Here is a 23,420-nt window from a genome sequence, read left to right as displayed (position 1 = left end):
GCAGCCCATGGAAGTCCATGGTGGAGCAGAAATCCACCTGCAGCCCCTGGAGGGAGACCACATCAGAGCAGGGTGCCTGAAGGAGGCCATGACTCCGTGGGAAATCAGGACCAAGCCTGTCAGGACCTATGGAGAACAGCCCACGCTGGAGTAGGTTTGGTGGCAGAACTTGGGACTCTGTGGGGACTCAGCAGGATGTGAAGAACTGCAGCCTTGGGGTTGGACTCATGTTAGAGAATTTTGTGCAAGACTGTGTTCTAGTGGAGAGACCCTGTGCTGAAGCAAGGGAGAAGAGTGTGAATGAGGAGTGGTCCCCCTGAGGAGAAGGAGCAGCAGAGACAGATGTCTCTATCTCCTCAGCCTCTTGAAGAGTACTCTTAATGTTTCCCTATGCACATCCCAAAGTAACAAGTCACTTTTGAAAATCTTGTTCAAATGTTATATCCTTTCTTATAGATGCCTCAGTGAAAAACGTTGTATTTCTTATTTCTGTCATGCATACAATGGAAAGCACCCTACGTCCAACATAAGAAGCGTTCTATACAACACAGCTTTTTGGAGGTAAGGAAAGCTTGTGTGAGTAGTCCAACAGCTGTTTTGAACATTGGATCTTTCTTTAATAATCTGTTACTACTTTCTATAAAGTTTCAAGTAAAATTGCTTCTCTGAACCAGGCTATAAAGCTTTTAAGTGTAAAACTGATCTCCCATAAGGTACAAATGTTCTGATGCTGTAATTACCTGAGGCCTGATCTTCCAACCCTTGACAGCCTAAGTTATCTGTACTCATGTGTCTAATCTTTGTGATTGGATACAGGGAGAGTCAAGTGATTCCAGAATATCTACTAGGTCTCTACTAAACTTTCCTAAATCACATTTTGTTTTCACATAGTTAAGTGATCTAAGTGAAGGGTTAACAGTGTTCTGTCTCTCTTAATTTGAGATTTGGAAGACAATTATAATTCAAAATGTTTTTTCTAGTTGAGACTCCTTAGGAAAGACACATACATAGCCTAGAGCTAGAAGTCCAACTTTGCTTTTAAATGCAAATATTTTAACAAGTATAACACACAGAAGCATGAACTATCAATTATTACTACTAGGCATATGTAAAACATCTTGTTTATCACAAAGAGCCCAAATTAGGCTAAAAATAAAATAGAAATTTGTAATTGAAATGTTGCCTGTTCTCCTGTGAAACTGCCCATTGTTGTTATCAGAAGTAGCCTTCAGGTTGTCTTGATGCATCTAAATAGATCTTTCAATAAGAAAAGATGGGAACTGCCAGTGTTGGCAGACTGACTGTCATGCAATGAGACTTCCCGGGAATGTGTTAGAACAGTGCATTATTTACAGCACCAGCCTGTCACTTAAGAGTTAAGGCTTTGTTTCCCCTTACTTTCATTCTCTAGAGGTCTCACTGGTACTTACAGAGTGACAGGAGGAAGTTGCAAGTCGGGGAGAGGGCATTTCCCAGCTGACCTACCAACACAGGAATGTAGACAAAAGCCCGTGGAAATTTTGAAAGTGTTAACTTCAGCAGATATTTTGAATCCAAATTAAAGGCATTCAAATGAAGATGAAACAAGTGCAAGTTTCAACACATGTTGGATTTTTCAGTATAGTACTTTCTCAGCCTCAGTCAAGTAAAATTCTACTGTCTATCTCCATCCCCCAGAAGACCTTGTTCCGAGACAGTAATACCTTGGAGGTTTAGTTGATTTGTTTGTTTGCTTTTCTAGGCTACTACTACTTATCTTTTAGGCTTATGGTGGGATTGAGTCCTAAAGGTGATTTAGTTGCATCACTTTGTATACCTGACAGTTTTACCAATACTTTCCCTTTCTGCAGGGTAGTTGGTCAGCTTTGACCAGAAGATAACTGTCCTAATCACCCTCAGTGCACCTTCAGGATGTCCCCTTGAACAGGGTCCCAGGACAGCACCGTGCTGTGACTCTGTGCTCAGGGAACAGGGCCTGAAGAGTTATCCCTGGAACCCTTCTGGGAAGCCAAAGCTGCAGGGCAGCAGGCTCTTATTTCCCCTGTCCCCATGGCTGTGGAGCTCCTCTGGGACCGGAACTCTCTAATCGCTCTTGGTTAATTGGACTGTCTTGTTTTGTCCTTTTTAGGTTTTGATACAAATTTTTGTACCAAAAATTGGCCTCACTATGGAGCAAATTCAGAGCTCCCTGTCGCTACTGGGGTTCTGTATATCACACCAGGCCCCCTGATCTGCTTGAGGTATTTATAGAAGTGATTTCTATTATATCAGATACAATTTCACCTTGGAATTTACAGTGGTCATAATTGAATCTATTTAATGTTGATAGGATTGATATTGTTGTTTAATACCTATTTTACAAAACAGTATGTCTAAGTACTATTATTTAAAGATGTACTGTCTGCATTGTTTCATAGTCTCTTGTCTGTTACTGATGACTTCCATGCTTTTTCAGGTTCTGAGGATTCAGATATCAGAACACAAACTTTTTTCCATCCTAGACTTGTTGGAATTAGAGGAAGGCTACCTCTAAACAAGGCTGTCTCAAAAAGTTACATTATTTTTGTTTAGTATATGACCCTCCCCATAATCAGCTGCTTCTAGTTTCTCTAAGAGCATACAATCAAGGAGATTTGGCTCAGTTCCAGAGATTTTCACTTCAACTCATTAACTTGAATGCCCCAACAATATTTACCTCTGTCAAAATAATAGGTCCTCTACTAGGTGGTGTTGCATGTTTCTGGTGGTTTTATATATAAACGCAGCTACTTCTGTATTTACCAGACACCTTGTACATGTATATACAGCATCTGATTTTGCATTTTAATACAGTCCAAGAGTAGAAGTCAGGCCATACCCCTTGTGTCACTCCAACTTCAAAAGGACATAAAATAGCCCTCACATCTCCATATCACTACCCAAAGTCTCTTCTTTTTTGCTTGGTTTCTTGCACCAGAGAGAAAGGAGTGTACCTGAGGCAGTCAGTTGTTTCTTGTCTCTGTATTGTTTGATGTGTGATGAGCCATCAGATCTCAGTGTGCAACCAAATATGGCTTGCTACAGAAAGTGCTTATCTACACAAGGAGACAAATATGCCCTCTACTGACTTCATCTGTGGCTAGAGTTTAAAAGCTGCTGTCAGAGAGTACACAATGGAACTGTTTGCAAATAAAGCAAATTAAAATAAACATCTTTTATCATAAGAAAGCAATTAGTGTTGACTCGCAGCTTCACTTGGTTTTTCTTTCCTGACCTTGACTACATTGTGATGGTTTTGTGCTTCCTCGGACAGTTTCTACTTGCATCTGCATTGATTAAACCTTGATCTCATTTATTATCTCAGGAAATGGTCTCAAGGTCACAGGGCTGGAAATTTAATTATGGTGGCAGTATATTAAGTGGCACATTTAAAGATGCTGAATCGTAGTAATTAATTTTTTGGATGGTGGTCTCTAGGGAACAGGTTTTCTCTACACTGGGTGTTTAGACATCCATCATAGCCATTCAGCTTGGCAGCTGTCTTTTAGCTTTAAACTGCATCATTATTCATCTTTTATGACTGACTTTAAAAACACTAGACAACTATATCCTTTTTTATTGTAATATATGTCAGATGCTTGTATTAAGCTATACTTCACCTTTGCTATAAAACATTAACAGAGGTTGCTAGCAGCTACCTAGGCTGGCCTCTAAATTGAGACAACAATTACCCTTCGCTGACATCTAGTGTCAAGACATGAGATATAGCTGGAGTGCCGAATCCATTGGCCTGGAAATCCTGCACTTCCCCACTGATTCAGGCTCACCCAAGAAGCTGCAGCACTGGACATAATTAGTGGACACGAGGGATTAACTTGGCACACAATGTTGACTTTGTAGCAGCACTAGGTTATAGGATGAAATGCAGCACTGTCAAGGTCTTAAAAAGCTTGTAATGTTTAATGAAGGAATGGTCATTAAACTTGCTGGATCAAATATTAGGCAAGATGGAACTGGGAGGTATTTAATAAAGAGGCCTGAAAATATGAACTAAATCACATATATTCATTTAAACTGCTGGCTAAAGCCCAACATATTTCAAAATAATTCACTGCTGGTTTAAGCTAGATGATATGAACTGGGAAGGAGAAGAGTAAGCAGGTTTTAGCTTTCTTCATAACTTTACAGATTTTTTCTTCTACTGTAGATTTATTTTTGTTAAATGAAATAATTTAAAGTTCACATATTCTGTTGGGACTGCAAAAATCAAGTTCTCCAGGGAATGGGTGTTAGAGTTCTCAAAGTGAACGAGATTTTCAAGTGAGGCCTTGTCGGTTTCTCGGCTGTTTAGGTGGCCTGGAAAGGCCCGGGGTGGCCTTGGACAGCCGGCGCTTCAAAGGACGAGGAGAGACTTCAGATCTTTTCTCGGTCTCGGTGTTTATTAATTGTTTATCTAAAAGATTTTCTCTTGGCCCGACAGGTCTGCACAGCAAGTCAGCCATGGGCACACTGAGAGCCCCCGGCGCGGTCACTTATCTTTATACTCGAAGTTACGTATACAATATTTATTATTTTTCCCCAATACCTTTTACCCTTATTAACCAGTGCACTTTTAGTAATAACTAATCCCAAAGTGCCAACATCACCACAGAAGATGGAGGCCAAGAAGAAGAAGAAGAAGAACAGGACACGCCCCAATTCCTCCATCTTACTTCTTTAGACCCCCCTGTACAGAAATCCTAAACCCTGTGTTTTACACTCTAATTAACTTATCCCTTCACCATTTACCCCAGTGAAATCCTCCCATCCTCATACAGGTGTCGTCTCCTGTGTAGGATCAAAGTCCAGCCACCAGACACTTCTGGCAACATTCCAGGACTCCTGAGCCCCCCAAGGGTGGTCTCGGCCACTCTGCACCTCCGTCCTGAGGTGCTGAGATCCCACAAGGCCTTTCATAGCATTTGTCAAGCTGAATCTTATAGGATTGATACCAAAATATTAAGCAGTGGATTTTTAAAATATTGTTACAAGAGTTGGTCCTCATACCAGTACATTAATAACACTGTTTTTTACAGACTGAGGTGAAGATGATCTCTTAAAGCAGTTGGGACAGTCAGAGAACGGAATGAAATTCTAGGTACAGAATATTGGGTGTAGCATTCCTCCTGCACCTTGTCACCTCCTGAATCTCACTAGACATAGTTCTTCAGTTGTAAAAGCCTTTGAGCTTGCAGTATTTGACCTTCTCTTTAAATTTATGTTGGGAACCCATCTAGTTCTTTGTGCTATTTGCCCCTTCTAGAACAGTAATCTTCTGGAGAGATGAGCTAGATCTCCTTTTTGTGCTGTGTTTTGTCATTAGAATTATGTGATGGTGGGTGAGTTTAAACGCAGTGGAGCTGAGAAAGAATTATCCTCGCAGGTGTATGTGTAATCTGAGTGCACCTTACTTCCCTGGGCAGTTCCACATGCTCAGCCCCAGGCTCTTGTTAATTCAGAGGGTTTGTAGGCAGTATTTGTAAATGCTGGGCATGTCATTCCTCCACCTGTGCTCTGTGTTCCTACAGTTTGAGAAGAAAATAGCAGGAAGAAGAGCAGGATTACGGGGAGAGAAGTGGATGATGGATCTCTGAAGTGAGATATATAAAGGCACATAGCATTTCTCAGCTTCACTTGGGTTTGATCACAGAGTGACTGCAGAGGACATCTCCCAGCAGTGTCACAACAGCATAGATGGTCTCAAGGCTGGAGAGTGAGCACAGCAGATAATTTGGATCAGGTCAATCAAGTCACAATCAAACCTACTTAGAAATGGAAATGAGTGACACCACAGTGAGTTCTTACTTATACCACAGTGAGTTCTTACAGAGCTGCATATGGAACTTTGGAGGTGTCCACATTTCATGGAATTGAAGAGGTGCAGAGAGGTGGGAGATGGCCAATATCTAGTCAAGAGTCAATTTACACAGGAAATGTTTGCAAGTATAGTGTTCAGTCTGATTTCCATCTACATGTGGTTGAAAACTCCTTGGTAATTCCCTTATAAAAACAGACTGTAAACTTGTAAATTAGCTCTCTCCTACTTTTCAATATTGCAACAGAACATAGAAATGGGAATAAGGTATCCTGATCACTCCCGTGGATCATCATGGTTTTGTTCTAAGTGCCCTAGTCTGTTCTAAATTATTAAAATTGGATAAATTGCATCTATGTATGGTTGCACATCTAGCTGAGCAAATCAGGGCTAGCTACAGCTGCAAAACCAGGGTAGTTAAAATAGCTTTTTCTTCCCCCATGGGTTTCTGAAGAAGCCCCTTGTTCAGAATCCACTGGATTTTGTGAAGAAACAAACAAAACACAATATAAGAAATATGGTGGAATCACAGTATTTGATGGCTATTGGTGGGTACTGATACCTGGAGCATAGTAAGTACCAAAAAAATTCCAGAGGATATATGGTTATTCTTTTTCTCAAGTTTGTTTTCTATCTTCTTGTAGCCCATTTAGCAAAGACATGTAGATATTTGGGTTGTAACTTTATGCTATTGGCCATAATAGTTTGAATTCACAAATGGTTTGAATGTATCTGCATGTAAATATTGCCATCCATATGTACACATGTGAGTATTCACAATGCAGTGCAGACCAGCTCTTTAGAAAGTTTGAATTTTGGAGCATGTAGAAGAGACAAAATCAGTCTAGCTGAGGCAGCAATGTTGGAAGAGTGATAGGTGTATAATAAATAATCCATAGTTTATGAGAAATTTTTGCAATTAATTAGATGAGCAGCTTTGAACAACAAATAGAGAAACAAAATTAAAGAAACAGTCATGCTAACTTCAGAAGCGCTCATGATACCAAATCACATATTCACCATGAACTGCTTCTTCTGCTGCAGTCATGACATACATTCTATTCAGATTAATTTATTGCTGGATTAAGTCACCAGCATTGTTATTGAAATCCAGATAGCAAATGTTTCCATAATTCATTTGCAATTTATGAATAGGAAAATTATTGAGCTTGTTGACATAAACCCCAACAAAACCGGCTAAAATCACTTATTTCTCCTGTCTGGAGACTTTTTTACCTAAAACGCTACAGCAGAAGAGTAGCAGAGATAGAAAATTGTTGCACTTCAGCACCTTTTGCAACAGACTTGCAAATGTTTGGTAAATTAGAACTTCTACTGCTGAAAGGTTGGATTTATAACCAATCATGAGAGGTTTGGATCCAGTCTGTTGTAAATCACCAGAACTTTCAAATGACATATCAGGTTTTTTCTCTGCTTTTAAAGCCTCTCTTACAAGAATAACATGGATTTTTAATGTACTGACTTTTGCAAATGTCTTGTTGGTGTACACATTTTTTAAAAAACATTTAAAGCCATTGCTCAGTGTACTTGCTTTACTTTTATGGTAGTTCTGAATGCCACAGTTTTAGCCCTTATCAGAGAAAGTTCCTTTCAGATGAGGTAGGCAATAATTGGATTTCTATGTATACAAACTATCTTTCAAAACTGTTTCGGTGCATACTCACATGAGTGATATCCTCATAACCATCCACCCTGAACTACATTCAACTTTCCTAAATGAGATTTTATTGGAACTGATTATGATTAGATAAATGGGTGACTTCACTAATGTATAATACACTTTTCAATTATAGAGTATGTATGATAATTTACATTTCTTGTTTGATAGTATGATATTTATGTGACATATTCTGGATGAGATCTGCTGCTGTTTATATAATGGCCTTACTTTTCTTTTAAATTAAATCTGCTTTCAACTTTTTCAATATATTTAATTTTTTAGGCTAAACAAAGACATTACAAATCCACCTTAATTTACCCTTCAGTGGAATTAAATCTCTTGGTGGATAAATTCTGGTCTCCAAATTTGTTGCCTGAGAAGATAAATTCTACCATCAGATGAACATAATGTGGCTTGGAAGATCCCGAATCAAGCAGACATTATCAAAGTAACAGTTGAGAGACTGTTAGAGAAAAATGGAATCTGATGGAGAAACAGGGTTTCTTCTTTCTTGCAATAAATCTGATTTATGACTCCTGGGTTAACAGTTTTCTTTACATGTAGAATGTATTGCTAATTTTGAGGTAGGTGAGAATTAGAGCATCTTCCCTGCCAAAGAACCTCTGGGCAGGGGAAATAAAAAAAGTATTTAATGTACTTTTTTTTTTTCTGCTAATACACTTTGCAAGTTTTTACATGGTGTGAACGCCCAAAGAAATAGCATTCAGTCAGAAAAGAGACATTGTCTACAGATATATCAATAAATTGTATTGCTAAATAGTTTTAAAACATTACGTTTAAAAAACATTCTGAGATTCTATGATCAACAAGATTGTTTGAAAGAAAATCACTCAGGATGTAACAGAAGTATAAGAAAGTTCAGGATAGAAGCTGATTTGTCAGAAATCCATGAATGCCCCACAGTAGCCTTCCCAAAAGGAGAAAACCCCAAAAAAACAGATAAGCTGTGCAGTTGTAGTGAGGTGATCCCTCTGTGTTCCATTGCTCAGTACTGGTTTCTTTTGGAAGTGACAGTTTTTCCAATCAGGCACTAGGGTCAGTTGCTTACGTGGGACAATACTGATACTGCAAATCACTTTGTGTATTTGTGTGTGTGTGTATTTGTCTATCTATATATAGCATATATATATATATAGTGTGCATATATTTACATGCACATACAATGTCCTAAAAGCTGACAGTAATTCCAGCATCTCTGTAACATATACAAAGAATTTATGTTCAGTCAGTATGGAACTGATACCAATACTTGGCTTTTAATTCCTTAAAGGGTTTTTAAAAAACCAAAACCTGATGCTTTTGCAGAAGCTTTGCTAAGAACTGCAAACTCACATATGTGTCTTCATGAAACTTTGAAGACTGTGACAACATTTTTCTTTTTTTCCCGCTCCCTTCATGGCAACCAACAGAGGCAATTGGTAACAGACCTTTTTCACATTCCAAATTTTCAATTGTTTTGACTATCCTTCTACTTTAATCATACCTGGCAAAAGTCCACTGGACTTAGAGAAGGAACAAGGCCTTCTCTAAGTAAGAGGTTCTCTCTAAGAGTACCTTCTCTCTGGGGTAAGCTGAACAGGGGGATTTGAATATGAGCACTGAAATTTCTAAGTTCTAATGAGCACTGAAATTTCATTAATAAAACATGATTGTGTGTATTTTTGCTTCCATAAAATGTTTTATAACTTTATTCCAGTTAATATCCTTGTTGTGAGATTGCTGCCATGTGTCTGTAACTTGTAAAAATATGTGAGTTAATGAACAACTTTCACTTGGCTTTTGCCAAGTCACTGAATTATATTAATAGCTGATTGTAGCCTACTGTTTTATTAGGACAGTATTTTCTTAGCTATTGACAGACACATAAATGACAGTGATGAACAACTAGCAGTTTTAGATTGAACTTAGGAACTATTTTTATAGTGGAAATTATTTTTTCCCAATTTAAAGTTTAGTAAGCATAATGGTTTTAAATTAAAAGGGGGTTGATTCAGGCCCGATATATGGAAGAAATTATTTATGATGAGGGTAGTGAAGAACCACAGCACATTTTCCAGAGAGGCAGTAGATGCCCCATTGCTGGAAACATTCAAGGTCAAGTTGGATGGGGCTCTGAGCAAGCTGATCTGGTAGAAGATAACCCAGTTCACTTGGAGGGGTATTGGGCTAGATCTATGAATGTCCTCTCCAACCCAAACTCTTCAATGACTCTAACTCACCATAAGTAATTTGAAGGAAGATATCCATATCAAGCTTTTTGTTAAAGAGGGAGGGGTAAGATAAATACTTTGGGGTTTCTGTTTGTTTAACTCGCACAACTCTTTGAGCAGGGGCATCCTCTTCCTTCTGTTTCTTAAAGTTCCCAGAAGTGTGAGGACAAAGCACAGCCAAAGAAGTGTTCTTGTCTCAAAACCAATGAAGCACACCAGCTATGTAGTCGGTAATCCCTGAAATGTTTCATTATGTAGGACTGGGAAGCAGGAGCTACAAAATGTTAAGCTAGAGGGCAAGCTGTGCTATAAAATGTTGTTTTGGAGCAATCTGCATCTGAGTTAGGGTGACTACTATGTCTGCAAGTCCTTCACTTGAAGGTCAAAAGGAGGAGTGGTGACTCCAAGCTCCTCTGGTGTGACATGGGGATGCTGCCCTCCAGAGAAGAAACAGGAGGTTAACAATCCACATGGTGGTTTGAGAAGCCCCATGGAAAGTTTACAGAGAAGGCTGGATCCCATCTCTGTTCTCTCACTGTAAGACAAATCAAATGGCAGAAATTATGCCATTTTAGACTTCAGTGAATAAGCACATGCAGGCTGGAAAAAATATAGTTTCATGCATGATGCCATTTGTACAGTTAGAAGGAGGGAAAGCAGACCAGGCTGCTCAGGGTCCCATCCAACTAGGCCTTGAACACTTCCAGGGATGGAGCATCTCTGGGCAACCTGTGCCAGGGCCTCACCACCCTCACAGGGAGACGTTCTTCCTAATATCTACTCTAACCCTGCCCACTTTCAGTTTGAACCCATTTCCCTTTTCCTCTCTCTCTGTGTCTTTGTCTAAAGTCCTTCTCTGGCAGCCCTTTTGTGACCCAAATCTGACTCCTCTCTCTGAATCACTTCTCTGCCTTTCTACTGCAAACTTTCTCTGCAAACTACTGAAAATGCAGGTAATTTAATTAGGAAAAAATCGACTCTTGTGGAAAAGTAGACTATACACATAAACTTGTATGAGGCAAAGCAGCTATAAACATAATTCTCCTCCTCCTTTAACAGGACACCACCTGCTATTTAAGTCACTAACTATTCTGATTATTTTAGACAAATTTCAGCGTGCATTTTCTTGTGTCTCAGTAACAAGGAGTGTGTTTGCTCTAAAATCACCAAACTACAGCTAAATGTGAGAGCATGTGTATTTGATTCATATTGGGCTTTGAGCTTTGTTACTGAAACAGAACAGGAATACTCCCAAGAAGTAAATACTTAAATAAACAATAATGCTGATGCAAATAAGAGGAATGCTGAGTCTACAGAATGCATTATGAACAGAGTATTAGTACTGAGATGTGTAGATAGCTGTGCATGCTGTAAATAACTCTCTGGTTGTCAAAATAGTAGTGCACAAGACAATTGAGCCTAGTGCAGGCAAAACGGCATGAGCCACTTTATTTTCTCTTAAAATCATGGCTCATTCACGAATCAGCAGACAGCTCTTAGATTTTAACAATCTGTTAAAGCCATTGGGCAAATTCCTTTTCACTGGAAGATTGCTGCTGACCTCTGGTCTTGTTGCTCTTATCTGAACTGGGGAATGTGTATATACATATATGAGGCCTTTATCATACCTTTACATTTCCTTTTAGAGATTTCAAAGTGTAGTTTCTTTGCCCCATTGACTTTAATATTGTTCTTGTGCTTCTCCACAACAATAACTTTTTAAACCTATTTTGGACTCTATAAGAACTTCCTAAGGAGCAACCAAAAAAAAATTGCTTCAAATTAAAATTTTTAAATTCAGGTATGATTCATGCAAACAACAGGCAGAATTTATTTAACCTTCAGCCAGCTGCTTAACCAAGTTGAAATTATTGATAGCCCATCAGCAATGATCAAGATGGAGAACCTAAATGAAGAGGTGCCTTTTCTTTTCCAGTCTTCCCTGCATTCCCCTCCCCCTGCTTTCTTTTTTTTTTTTCTAAATAAGAGAACCATTGAGCTGGTAACAAGACTTGAAATTCCATGTCAGCTCAGCCAGCGTGGTCAAGGAGCTCAGCTGTAGAAGGGAAATAAAACTGTTAAGTTATGACTGCCCTCCAATCAGTCACAGGGGTAATGATGTTTGGCTTTAGTCAGGTTATATGTCAGTAAATATACATCTCTCAGACAGCCTTTAAGACAGCCTTAAGATCATGCTTATTGTTTTATATAGATAGGGGTCGGGTGCTGATATATGGTGGTCATAGGCCACTGAAATAAATTTCACAGCATTCAGCAGGTAAAGTTAATCTCAGTAGAACAGAATGTGGCAGCACTCTTGATAGAATATTCATTCAACAGTGATGGGGCATTTTTTCTCCGTTAGGTTTTGTGCAAATCACTCAAATGCATATTTTCCCCCCCTGCCTTGATTCTAAATTTGCTGCTACCTGAAGTGCCCATTTCTATTTGGTCTTTAGTGTAGAACTGCGTCAAGATCAAAAATTCCAGTTTATAAACAACACCATGTTCACCCTGTTCACTATATTCTGTTCACCTTGCTCACATATAAATCACTTTGAAAGGTGAGGAAATCTCAGCATTCTACGTTCTGCCAATATCACCCACATATCAGTCTGAAATATCAGCCATGTTTGGGCGATAACAGGAACTTTTGTCTCAAGAGCAAAGGACTGAGACAAGACCTTGCCAAGACAGACATTCTAGACTTACAGCTCTGTGAACTAAAATTTTATTATAGACTTAGACAAAAAATTTTTACCATAGTCTTTCTGATAATGATATTTAAGTTTTCACTTAAGCTTACTGCTAAGGACTTCATATAATTTGCAAATATTGGATGATACCTTTCATTCCTGTAGCTTGACATTAGACATTAAATTCGCCAAGACTCCCCATAGCATTTTTAATAAATGTTTTATAACGTTTTATTCATGTTATAAAAAGGAGAAGGTTCCCATTATACCAGCTTCTGCTCTCTTAGTATTATTCAGCCTTACCACTACACAGGGTAAGAAAATGTAAAAACACAGCCTAGATGCATTTCAATAACAGCAGTGCAATTAGCCCAGAATTTGATAAAGCCATGTGTAGTACTTACACCCTAAGTAAAATGTGCTTTGGTTTTAGAGTATAATGCAGTGTCCATTTTTAAATTCAACAAAATTATGGCTATAGGCCTAAGGTTAAACTGAAGCATCAAGCTGTCCTTTGGTGTCAGAGCCTTTAATCCAGATCTAGAATAACAAAATTGTTTTAGTTTAATTTAGTAGGATTTATCAGAGCAATGGCTTAATCCTAAAGTTTTATTTTGTGTTTAAATTGTCAAATTTAAACACAATTAATTAAGTTAATGGAAAATTGGTCTGGGTAAAGATAAAAGTGGAAAAACAACAGGCAATGTCTATAACTGAAGGCAGATGCTGTTGATATGTTGATTGTATATGTATATCAGGCTTTCAATGAAACATCACCAACAAAGGTTAAACATTGTGTAGTGCTGAATGTGTGAGGTTTTTTTGAAGCTGTTGCAGTCAATGAGTAAGTTAAACTCAGAAACTGTAATATTCATACTGTAGTTGTTTATATTTGCTAAATGCTGATCCAGGTCCTGAGAGAAAATTATTATAATGTCAGTATAAACATACCAGATTTTACCTTTTAAATCTGCCAGGAGACTTTTTATGAGACTCCAAAATATTAAAAAGCTCTTTTCTCCTCTTAGATGGTATTAACTAGTCTATATTCACAAATTTTAAAATTTCTTTCCTAATATCTGAATTTCTTTTAAAGAGGATGCTCTAATATTCTGGGCTTGCACAGATCTTTTTAAACAGGTACTGCAGACATCACTGAATGATGCTTCATAAGCTTCTTGATACAAATGTCATCAACTGAAAAATTCCCACTATTACCAGAATCCCACAGTTCAATGAAATCCTTTACATGTGAAAACTGAGTAGGAAATGAGAGTTCATGTTGTCTGAACTATAACTAGGCATGAAATTATTCAGAGACTTTCCATGTGATCATCACAAGTTAACTTTCATTTCAGGAAAGGCCCTTGCAGGGAAGTGGTCAGGCAGGTATTTCAAGCTATCAGCTACTGTAAGCTGTGATTAAGAGCTTTCCTTGAGAGTGACTCTAATTATCATTCTCATGTCTTAAATAAGGAGGGCTATGTCTGCAGACCGACTTCATTTGGGGAATATAGGCTCAGCTTTTCAAATTAACATGTTAGAGTTTTGTATTTTCCTCATTTAACATATTAAGTTCCTTCAGAGAAAGAAAATAATTTTAAACTATTTTTGAATTCTTCTTCCTCTCTGAGTCAAGTTTAAAAAACATTAAGTTCCAGGCCTCTGAATATTCTGTTATAGATTTTACTGGCCAGTTCTGACTGTTCTTCTGCTTAAAAATTGATCAGTGTGTGGAAAGGCACTGATCTGAAGGGAACATATGATCAGTAATGAGTTTGCTGCTTCCTCTCTTGCTGAGAGTTGGCTCTCTGGTACCTTATATTGAATTACCAAAGCTTTAAGTCCTTATGTGGCAAGGTTAATGTCAGTGTTATATTATTTATTTTTATTTACCTTTTTTACATATATACTATCACCCAGTATCATAACCAGTTCTCCTAAAAGCTCATTATTCAAATTTAATTTTTTTCCTTGTTTTTCTGTCATTTCTTTAAAAGCACATTAAAATAATTCAGATATTCAAAGCAGGTCTTATTTAGAATGTCTCTAGCTGAAAAAAAATTAAAAGCTTCTGCATCTTTATAATGATTTAATGAGAAGTAAAAAGTTTCCTTGATGTGTATAGGGATCAGTACCAATTGTTTTACACTGATAAAACAAATTCTCATGAAGGAAACAGTTTTTAAAAGCACTTTTAAAATCACTGTACTTTCATGTATGCCAATTTTTTTCTGCCATTATATCAGAAAACAAGCCACAGCCTTTTGTGTAATACCTTGGTGTGACTGGTCAGTATCAATTATTACTTCTTTTCTGTTAAGATTCTACGTTGCAGCCTAGTGATCTGTAGAGAGCCATGGAAATAAGTATTTGACTTGTTTCTCACAACTTCTTTTTCAAGAAAAAACCAAAAACTTTTCCAGCTGTTTTCTCAAAGTATAGTCTTTTCCAACCCAAATATATCCTCAAGAACTGCTAACATAATTGTGTAACTACTAATCTAATTGTTAAACCTCCTAATGTAATTGTTTAACATTTCATAATAGGCTACCCAAGAACTACACCGATGCCCAGAAAATTGAAAGCAAATGGTCACCTAGTAAATTACTAAGTTTACATAAATGATGTGGAAGTAAAAGTTCAAATCTATGCAAAAATTATTATTGCAGCATTTTAGTTAGGCTGATAAATGATATTTCAGCAATATTGTGTATGGGATTCTGAATTAGGCTTTTTCTACTTATATCTTCACTGAACAGATTTTCAACACTTGTACATAAGGTATATTTTTCTTATTTTTCTTACCAAGGCTTAACAAACTACAGCTTACTCCCATATGGGAGGTGGGGGGGAAAGAAAAAGCATTCAGACCCCTTCAAAATAATGTGATGGTTTTTTTTGTGTTCAGGCAACTAAGGCAGACTTTATGCCAAGATTCCCCCAAAGTAGTCTGGGAATAACTTTTCATAGTCTCTACTTCCAAACACACAGCAGACAGGAATTTGTTAGCTAGTTAACACAGAAATTAATCAAATCACAGCTGGCTAGAGGCAAGACAGATATGCCAATGCTCTTTTGCCAAGCTGTCCATTGCAAATGCAGTGGCTGATATATCTTATGCCTATGGAGATCATCAGCTGCAGCATTAAAAGGAGGCATTTCCATGAGTTACTCCACAAATTAAGTGTGATTGGTTTTAATACATTCACTGCACTGAATGCTGTCACTGCTGAAGAATAAATAATGAAGGCTGGTTGATGATTCTCAGCAATCACTTCCTAGGCTATCTTTGCAATGAGAGTCAACTGTATCACAAGACACAATTTCTGATTTTTGCTTTTAATGTCTAGTGGTCCATGACCATTGCCATAGATTTGGCTTTGAAAAACACTACTAAAACATTCCAAATGCAGAATTGAAAAGTACAAGTAAATGTAAACTGCAGTCTTTAATCATGTGGCCATCACTGTGCACACAAATAGTTTGTAGGAATTTAGTGGTTTTCTAGAACTGACCTCTATTTTTCTTGTACTTGGTTGCCGAAATATAGAAGTATTTCTCTTAATTAAGACAAATTATTCTGATATTTTCCATAGGCACAATTTCTGAAGGCAATATAGCATTAATTTTTTGAGATATTTGTCTTGTCTTATAGAAGGTGCTTCATCATTCTCAGAGAAGCTCCCTGTGTAATTGCCAATGAAGCTTCACATTTAAATCCCCTACTGGAGGGGAGGTGGATTTAACTGTGAGTCAACATACTTTTTAAACCTCACTACAAAAAAAAAACACCAAAAAAACCAAACAGAAAAACTCCACCCACAACTGTTTTTAATCAACTCTGCTCCTGAGTATGATTAACAGGAAGATTTCTCTTACAGCATTACAAGGAATAATTAAGCTGTAAATGTTGTCTATGTATGCCAAGTGGGAAACAATATTTTTACCACAGGCTTCCCCAACCTCAACTTTATCTATCTAGATAAACATAATTAAGTAGAAGATGATGGTTTGTTAGCATTTTATTACATATGTTTGCAAGGGCATTAAGAATAATCATAAAATGCACAACAAATGTTATAGGTATTAAGGTTTTCAGCAGTAGAAAACGTGACTTTTTAAAATCTGCACTGGAAACATGTACGCCTCCAAATTAACTATTCCTCTGTGCAGAACAGCCATTGAGATGCTGCTGTCTTAGCTGATTTACATACACTAATTGCTAGTTCCTATTAAGCACTGAGTGGTCACCTGCTCAATAATATAAATAGTTCCTCAGTCTGGGAGATTCAGTTCTGTACCTGACTTCTGAAGATAGTTTTATTTTGGGTTGTTTGTTCTGTTATAACAACACCTGCCACTTTAAAATGTCCTGATTTTTCAAAACTAAAATACCACAACCACCACAGTGAATTTCTTTTATAGAATTCTTGATTCTCTACACAGGTAGTTTAATTTTCTAGAAAATGAAAAAAACTAGCAAGGGAAATAGTTTTTTTACTTCTGTTTAACTCTTTGTCTTTTGAGGAGTATGTTCAGAGACAAGAGGACCTTGGTGCTCTTGCTGAAGGTATGAGTATATAACATAGGATGGAAAGTAGCATTAACAGCCTGCCATAGGAAGGTGACAAATACCAGACATTAGAAAATGCTTTTAAAGTCAATCATTACTTCTGTTATGCCATTGAAGAGGAACAGAACTGCCACTACTGGAATTTCAAGTGAAACCTCCACACTTCCATTTACTCCTGGAAGTTACTGATTTTCAGTTTCATGTGCAGCCCAAGGTCCTGAATTCTGCTTGTGTTGTGCTTCTCCTGAGCCCACTGAGGACACACTGGAATCCAAGAGGCCATAATTAAGGAGGAAGTGCAAAGGACCCAAGAGAAACACACTGAATTTAGGACATTATTGTTGAGTATTTCTGCATGGTTTTGATGATAAATATTGTCCTGCATAAAGCAAAATAGTTGATAATTCAATCTGATGGACATAATTAGTTCTTTTTACTCTGTGTGTGTGCCTTTCTAACAGTTATTTGTTCATTACTGTGATACTTCTAATGTTAATTACTAATAATTATTAGCTTGAACTGCACTTCATCCCAAAAAGGTGTGTAAAAGTGCACTGATGTTGTCCTTTTGAAATGCTTATGTGATAGTGTAAAAGATATAAATCATTCCTGTGAGCCAAAATATAATTTGCTGCTGTCAGAAGGCAAGTTAACAGTATTATAACTTTGTGGAAATTTGAATGCATTCCACATTCAATTTTTTTTAATAATAAGAACTGTAAATAACAGGCCATTTTGAAGTATAATAAATGCTCCTTTCCAAAGCTAATGATAGCTTACTTTAGTTATAGCCATTCTTTTATAGCAATAGACAGCTTTAAAAAATCATTCTTGCCACATACACATAATTTTAAGGAGCTGGCATAAAGTTTTGGAGTTAGTCCAATCATTTAATTTACAGAGGTATGGCAAATATTAGCAGTATCTTTGATGACCTAAATCTCATCTTACACAGAAAGCTGCCTTAAATTCTGGGTTTTGCACACAGTACTTTCTTCCCAGGTATTTCATATTCTAGAGATTTCCTTTCTACTTAGGGTATTGCCTATCCTCATTGATCAAACTCGTCAATCAGAGGCTAAAGATTTATGTTAAAAAAAATAAGATTAAAAAAATTAAGGAAGTATCTATTAAAAACTTTCCTCTGAATTTGCAATCTCTGAATAATATATTTTCCAGATATTAACTGGAATGCTAAAGAGTAATACCTTTTTTTCTTTTTTTAAATTAAGTAAAGCACCAATTCCAAATTAGTCACTCAGATTTGGAAGTTGCAAATTTAAAAAAACCAGCAAAATTTATTATATCATTCAGAGGTCAAAATAATGCAGCATATTATTAGCATTAACTACAGCATTATAGTATTTTTAATGTACAAAATAGCAGATAGCTTTTTCAATTGAACTAAGCTTCAAATGTTCTGGAAAAAAAAAACAGAGTGGAAAAGCGAAGTTCCCTTCAAAGAAATCCATGTATTTTTCTGGCTGTGATGTGGCTGTGATTTTGTTGCTTGAAAGCAAAAAGATAAAAAATACTACACATAATAATGCATCATGAAAAGAAATGATAGTATAAACTTCAGTTGGAAACCACAAATATCTGGTGTAGATGAAGAATTCAAATGGTTTTTTGCTATAATGTTTTGACTGCTTGTTGGTCCTGCTCTTACTACAGATAACAATGCCCCATCACCACTGTATGTGAGCATGTTGTATGGAGGCCATAGCCATGGAAAACTCTCCAGATGGAATTGTGTCTGAGGAAAAATTATTTGTTTTGAGTGGGTATTTTTTTTCTTCAGATTTTACTGGTGGTCACATTTTTTCTTGAAGAGAAAGATATGACATTCTTGTTTCCCACCTCTGTTCTAAAGGTCAATCATCAGCTGGCACAGCCTTTATTGTCCTTTTTCACCACTTTATTTTTTTTACAAAGTGTAAATTTCATGGTAGTTGAAAAGACGAGAAGCTGTTTCTGGAATAAACAGCAACACAAACCAGCCAATTCTGCACAGCATAATGGGATTTTAATGTATTCTTCTGGTTGGCATAGTGTATTTCTGTGATAATTTTATGTGACAGCATAATTAAACTGGAAAACAATTCCCATTTCCTATGTATTTTATCTATTTATCATAATTTATTTCTTTACTTTCTTGCTCTGCTATAAATATTACTGTAAGGAGAGTTAAATAAGTTAAACCAATGCAATTACTTTTACAGATTGAAATTAACTTCATATATCAATTTATACTGGTTTGTATACAGCACCTACTATTTGCCCTGTACAAATAAATGCATTTGTTGCAGTATATTTATAGTGTCACTATGGTTTCCATGTTTGCACTCCTTTTGACTAATGTTCTATATGTTAAAACTTGACACTTTAACAGTATTTTCAAACAATTTCATTCATTATCAAATAACCATTTATTACATTGTGGCAATTTCAAACCATTTACTGGACCCTCTAGACATTGCTAAACAATGATTTATCAAGGAGTGTGCAAATTTTACTGCTTATCACAGCAAATACAAAAAGTAACATTAAATACTGACTTGACAACAGCCCTGACTAAATTATTTTCCTTTTTTAATCTTGATGAGTCATAGTTAGTAATAGCAGTTTGTAAATGCACTGGAAATTGAGGCCAATATTCTAGATTGCTCCATTACATGAGGTTCTTTCTGGTTTGCTCAACTTTTTTGCATGCCTGAGGGATAAACTGAAGATTGTGGTACCCAACAGATGCATCTCTTACTGTCTTTATTTCCTAATGGCACTTATGGTGCCCCAACATTGTCCTGTGTGAGAGTGCTTTTCACATTTAATTTGACCATGAATTTAACAAAATTCACGTCTAGCCAAATCTGCATTGATTTTTGCTTCCCTAGAGTGAATAGCAGTGAGGCAAAAGATTTTCAGGAAAAATCTCCTTCCAAATATTCTAGCCAATAAGTAGAAGTGATTGACTTTTCTATGTGGACACTGGGCTGCAAAATGCTGCACTTTTAACAGCACTCCTTGTGTCCCATTTCTATAGAATTTGAGATCCATTCTCTGTCTGTGAGAGAACTGATACCCACAAGTGACAGTCAGGTCCCTGCAAGCACTTAAGTGCAAACCTTACAAGAAACAGTATTTGATGGAGACATCCCCATTCTCAGAGATCTCATTAATTGCAGAGCTCACACATTCAGCACTACACAAAGTAAATTGAAAGGCTTAAATATTCCAGAGGATATTCACAGAAGGAGTTTCAAGGACTTGGAAGCATTCCTCATTTGTGGGGTTCATACACAGAGTAAAGCTGAACAAATATTATTAACACTGAATTTAAATGATCCCTATGATCCCTAAATCAATAGTTTGGCATTGTTAGTTGAAGCTACAGTAACATTAAATAGCTCCAGAGAAAGCCAAGGCTTCACTGTACAAAACTAACAGCTTAACATCATCCTACACAGAAGAATTTATAGCCTACACTGTTTGTTTGTGAATTGAGGTAATAAGGAACCACAGAGTAGATTGTGATCTTGGACCAAAGCCATGAAAGGAGCAGAACTGAAAACTACACTGAGATTTTCTGCATGTCAGTCTCAATTGCAAAGGCACCCAAAAGGTTTTGATTCATTATCTCCAATTCAGGAGTGGTTATGAGGAGCCCTCGTTCTGTTAGTGCTTCCATACTAGAAGCAGCGAAAACAGCTTTTACTCATTAACCTAATAATGTAGTCATTTAATTGAAATTGCCACAGCTGCGAGCTGGTTCTGGTAAGTCAGGCTGGAAACCATGGTAGAGGAGAAGTAGCCAACTTTCTGCTCTGCACCCCGTGTCACAGGAGGGCAGCCTCTGCCAGAAAGGTGCAATGGGGCTGGGGCGCTGTAGGGGAGTCTGTAGGAGAGTCTGTTGGAGTGACGGGGGTCACGCGCGGCCGGGACGGACGGAGACCAGAGATCTCTGCAGCCAGGTCGTGGAACTCTCGGTTCATTGCAAAGGGCCTGGGTGCAGGGCCCTGCTGGGAGCTGCCAGCCACAGCTCGGAGCAGGCCCGAGAGTAGAGAGGCTTAAAGTGTAAGAGAGTCAACGGCAAAGGTTTAAGAGCAGAGAGCATGTAGAAAGGAGGGGGTGAAGAAGTGCAGAGGGAAGACAAAGAGACAAAGAAAGAGAAGGGCGTTAAGAAGAGCGCTAGAGCTAGCAAAGAGATAAGGGAGAAGAGAGATAAGAGAGCGCGAGAAGAGAAACGGAAGGGAGCGAAGTTCCCGTTACAATACAATAAATCATCTTCAGTGTTGAATATTCAGATTCTCATCAACCAATCTACCACAGCATGCATATCCTATAACATTAACATACAACCTATAAGAATCACTACTTTACCATACTGTGTTACATTTTAAACCCTAAATCTTACTCTCTGGGCCCCATCTGCCAAGCTGCAGGGTCTGCTCTGACTCTTGGGTTTGTCTGCAAGCAGAGGGTGTTGTTTCATCAAAAGGGGATTACCTTCGGCTGGCCACACCATTGTTTTCCAGTTGTTCAGTAACTAAGGGATCTCAAAACTTGCTTTCATTTCAATCTCACTTACAGTTTCTATGTTCTCAAAATCTTTTGCCAGGCAATCATATTTATAAGGCTTTCCTGTTCCATCCTCCCCAACAGGGCACTTTGACAGCCAGTGCTGCAACAGCTGAGGTGCAGCATGAACTGGGGCCTTCACAACTGCAGAAAGGTAAAATCTTGTTTGCTTGTTGAAGGTCTTCCAACCCTCAGCATAAATACTTCAGTTCTTTAATTTTACCCACATGTATCTTGTATGTTTAGCCCTAGCACCTCAAAGCTTGGGTGTTTCCTGTGATGTCAGTAAGTAACGTTTGGGCTTTGGGGAAGATGGACTGCTTTCTTGAGGTTTTATGTTTGTTTGGTTTTTGGTCACCAGCTCTACTACTGTTCTCTGGCAATTCTGCTAGACTAGTAGGGTATGACTAAGCCCAAAGTATGTTTACAGAGTACACAAAGAATGTTCATCCAAAAGCAGTAAAAATGATAATTAATTTTACCCCAGCAGAACTGCTTACTTGTCTTCTCAAGTTTAACAGATAATTTCTAAAACTTATTAATCTTTTCCCAATTTTTAGTCATTTTAAACATGCTACTAATTGAAACAAAACAGCCACTGAATTCAGAGAGGACAGATCAGGCACAAAAAGAAGTTTTGACTTTAACCAATCATTTAAGCCAAGCCAGGATAAATGAACCATTACATCAATGTCCCTGCCTATTAAAAAATCCAAAAAAAAGTGTCTGAGAACCCTGAGCAGCCAGGAGTAAGCATTTAATCATTGGAGAAACTGAAGCTGAGTTCAGTCCCAGGACAGAGCAGAAGGGCTGCTCAGAAACAGATACCACAAGTTACAGCACTTTGGGCACAGATGTATCCATAACCCCACTCCAGTGGCCCTAATGTAAATACAAGTGTATTTACTTTCTTTCATTTTGGTCAGTCTAAGTGACAAACTCCTAGGATTTTCAGGTACTTTTAGATCTAACTCTTGTTGATCCAGAATTGATCCTAAGATGACTGATCTTGTTAATCTATTTCCAGCCTCCTTTTCTCCACTAGTTTGCCTACTGGAGATTACTATTTCTTGCTTTCCACTGGTCAGATTAATCATATGACTTCTTTTCACCTATCCCTATGAAATCAAGCTAGAGGGGGATTTTTGAGTGGGTTTGGTTTTGTGTTTTGTTTTTGTTATATTTTGTGACAGACTTTGTATGTTACAATCTTCAGCAACCATCAGCTCTCAAGTGCCAGAGATAAGGCCTGATTAAGGCAAAAATGGTTTTTCTTATAATCAGGGCTAACAGCACTCTTTCTTAGAATGCAGAAATGGAAAAAGAAGAGTTATTCTCTGTGGCCAGCAGTCTGGGCATGAGGAGGGAAGTCATCAAGGCAAGCTCTTTCCTCACTTAAGGAGATATTATACAAAACATTAAACCCAATGAGGGTATCTGTCAAAATCTAAGAGACTTCATCTCTGCTGTTATCTACCTTCCATTATGGATTAATTTGACACTAATTGCAAAAATGATTTAATTTAGCTAATCTTCAAAAAATACTGTTGGAAAATTAAAATTAATGGCCAGGATAAAATCCAGCTATTCTACCTGAATAAAAACTTGGCCACAAAGGGCCTGATGCAGAAAGCTTAGATAGAAATTACCTCAAAAATTGCATTTAATACATGAAGCAATAGAGAGCTAAAAATTAATTTAAAGAAGAACATGACAGGTATCAGTAGAGGAAAAGTCAAAGTTGTGTATCAATGGAGAAGGATGGCAAAAACCAAATTTGGAGCATTTTAACTCTAAAAAGAACTTTGGTACTATATTTTTTAGA

General features: G+C 37.5%; 1 long non-coding RNA gene across 1 annotated transcript in view; it reads left to right on the top strand.

Annotated features, from left to right (window-relative positions):
- LOC134425488 (uncharacterized) overlaps positions 1-23,420 on the top strand; it is a 107,536-nt gene that overhangs the window by 79,617 nt on the left and 4,499 nt on the right. Inside the window, exon 3 of the long non-coding RNA XR_010029694.1 lies at positions 21,680-21,749. This is a non-coding gene — a long non-coding RNA (uncharacterized LOC134425488). The remainder of the gene's footprint in view (positions 1-21,679; positions 21,750-23,420) is intronic.

Source organism: Melospiza melodia, chromosome 15 (genome assembly GCF_035770615.1).
Source record: "Melospiza melodia melodia isolate bMelMel2 chromosome 15, bMelMel2.pri, whole genome shotgun sequence".
Taxonomy (NCBI): Eukaryota; Metazoa; Chordata; class Aves; order Passeriformes; family Passerellidae; genus Melospiza; species Melospiza melodia.
The sequence above is the reverse complement of the archived record's forward strand: the minus strand, read 5'-3'. Positions and strand labels throughout refer to the sequence as shown.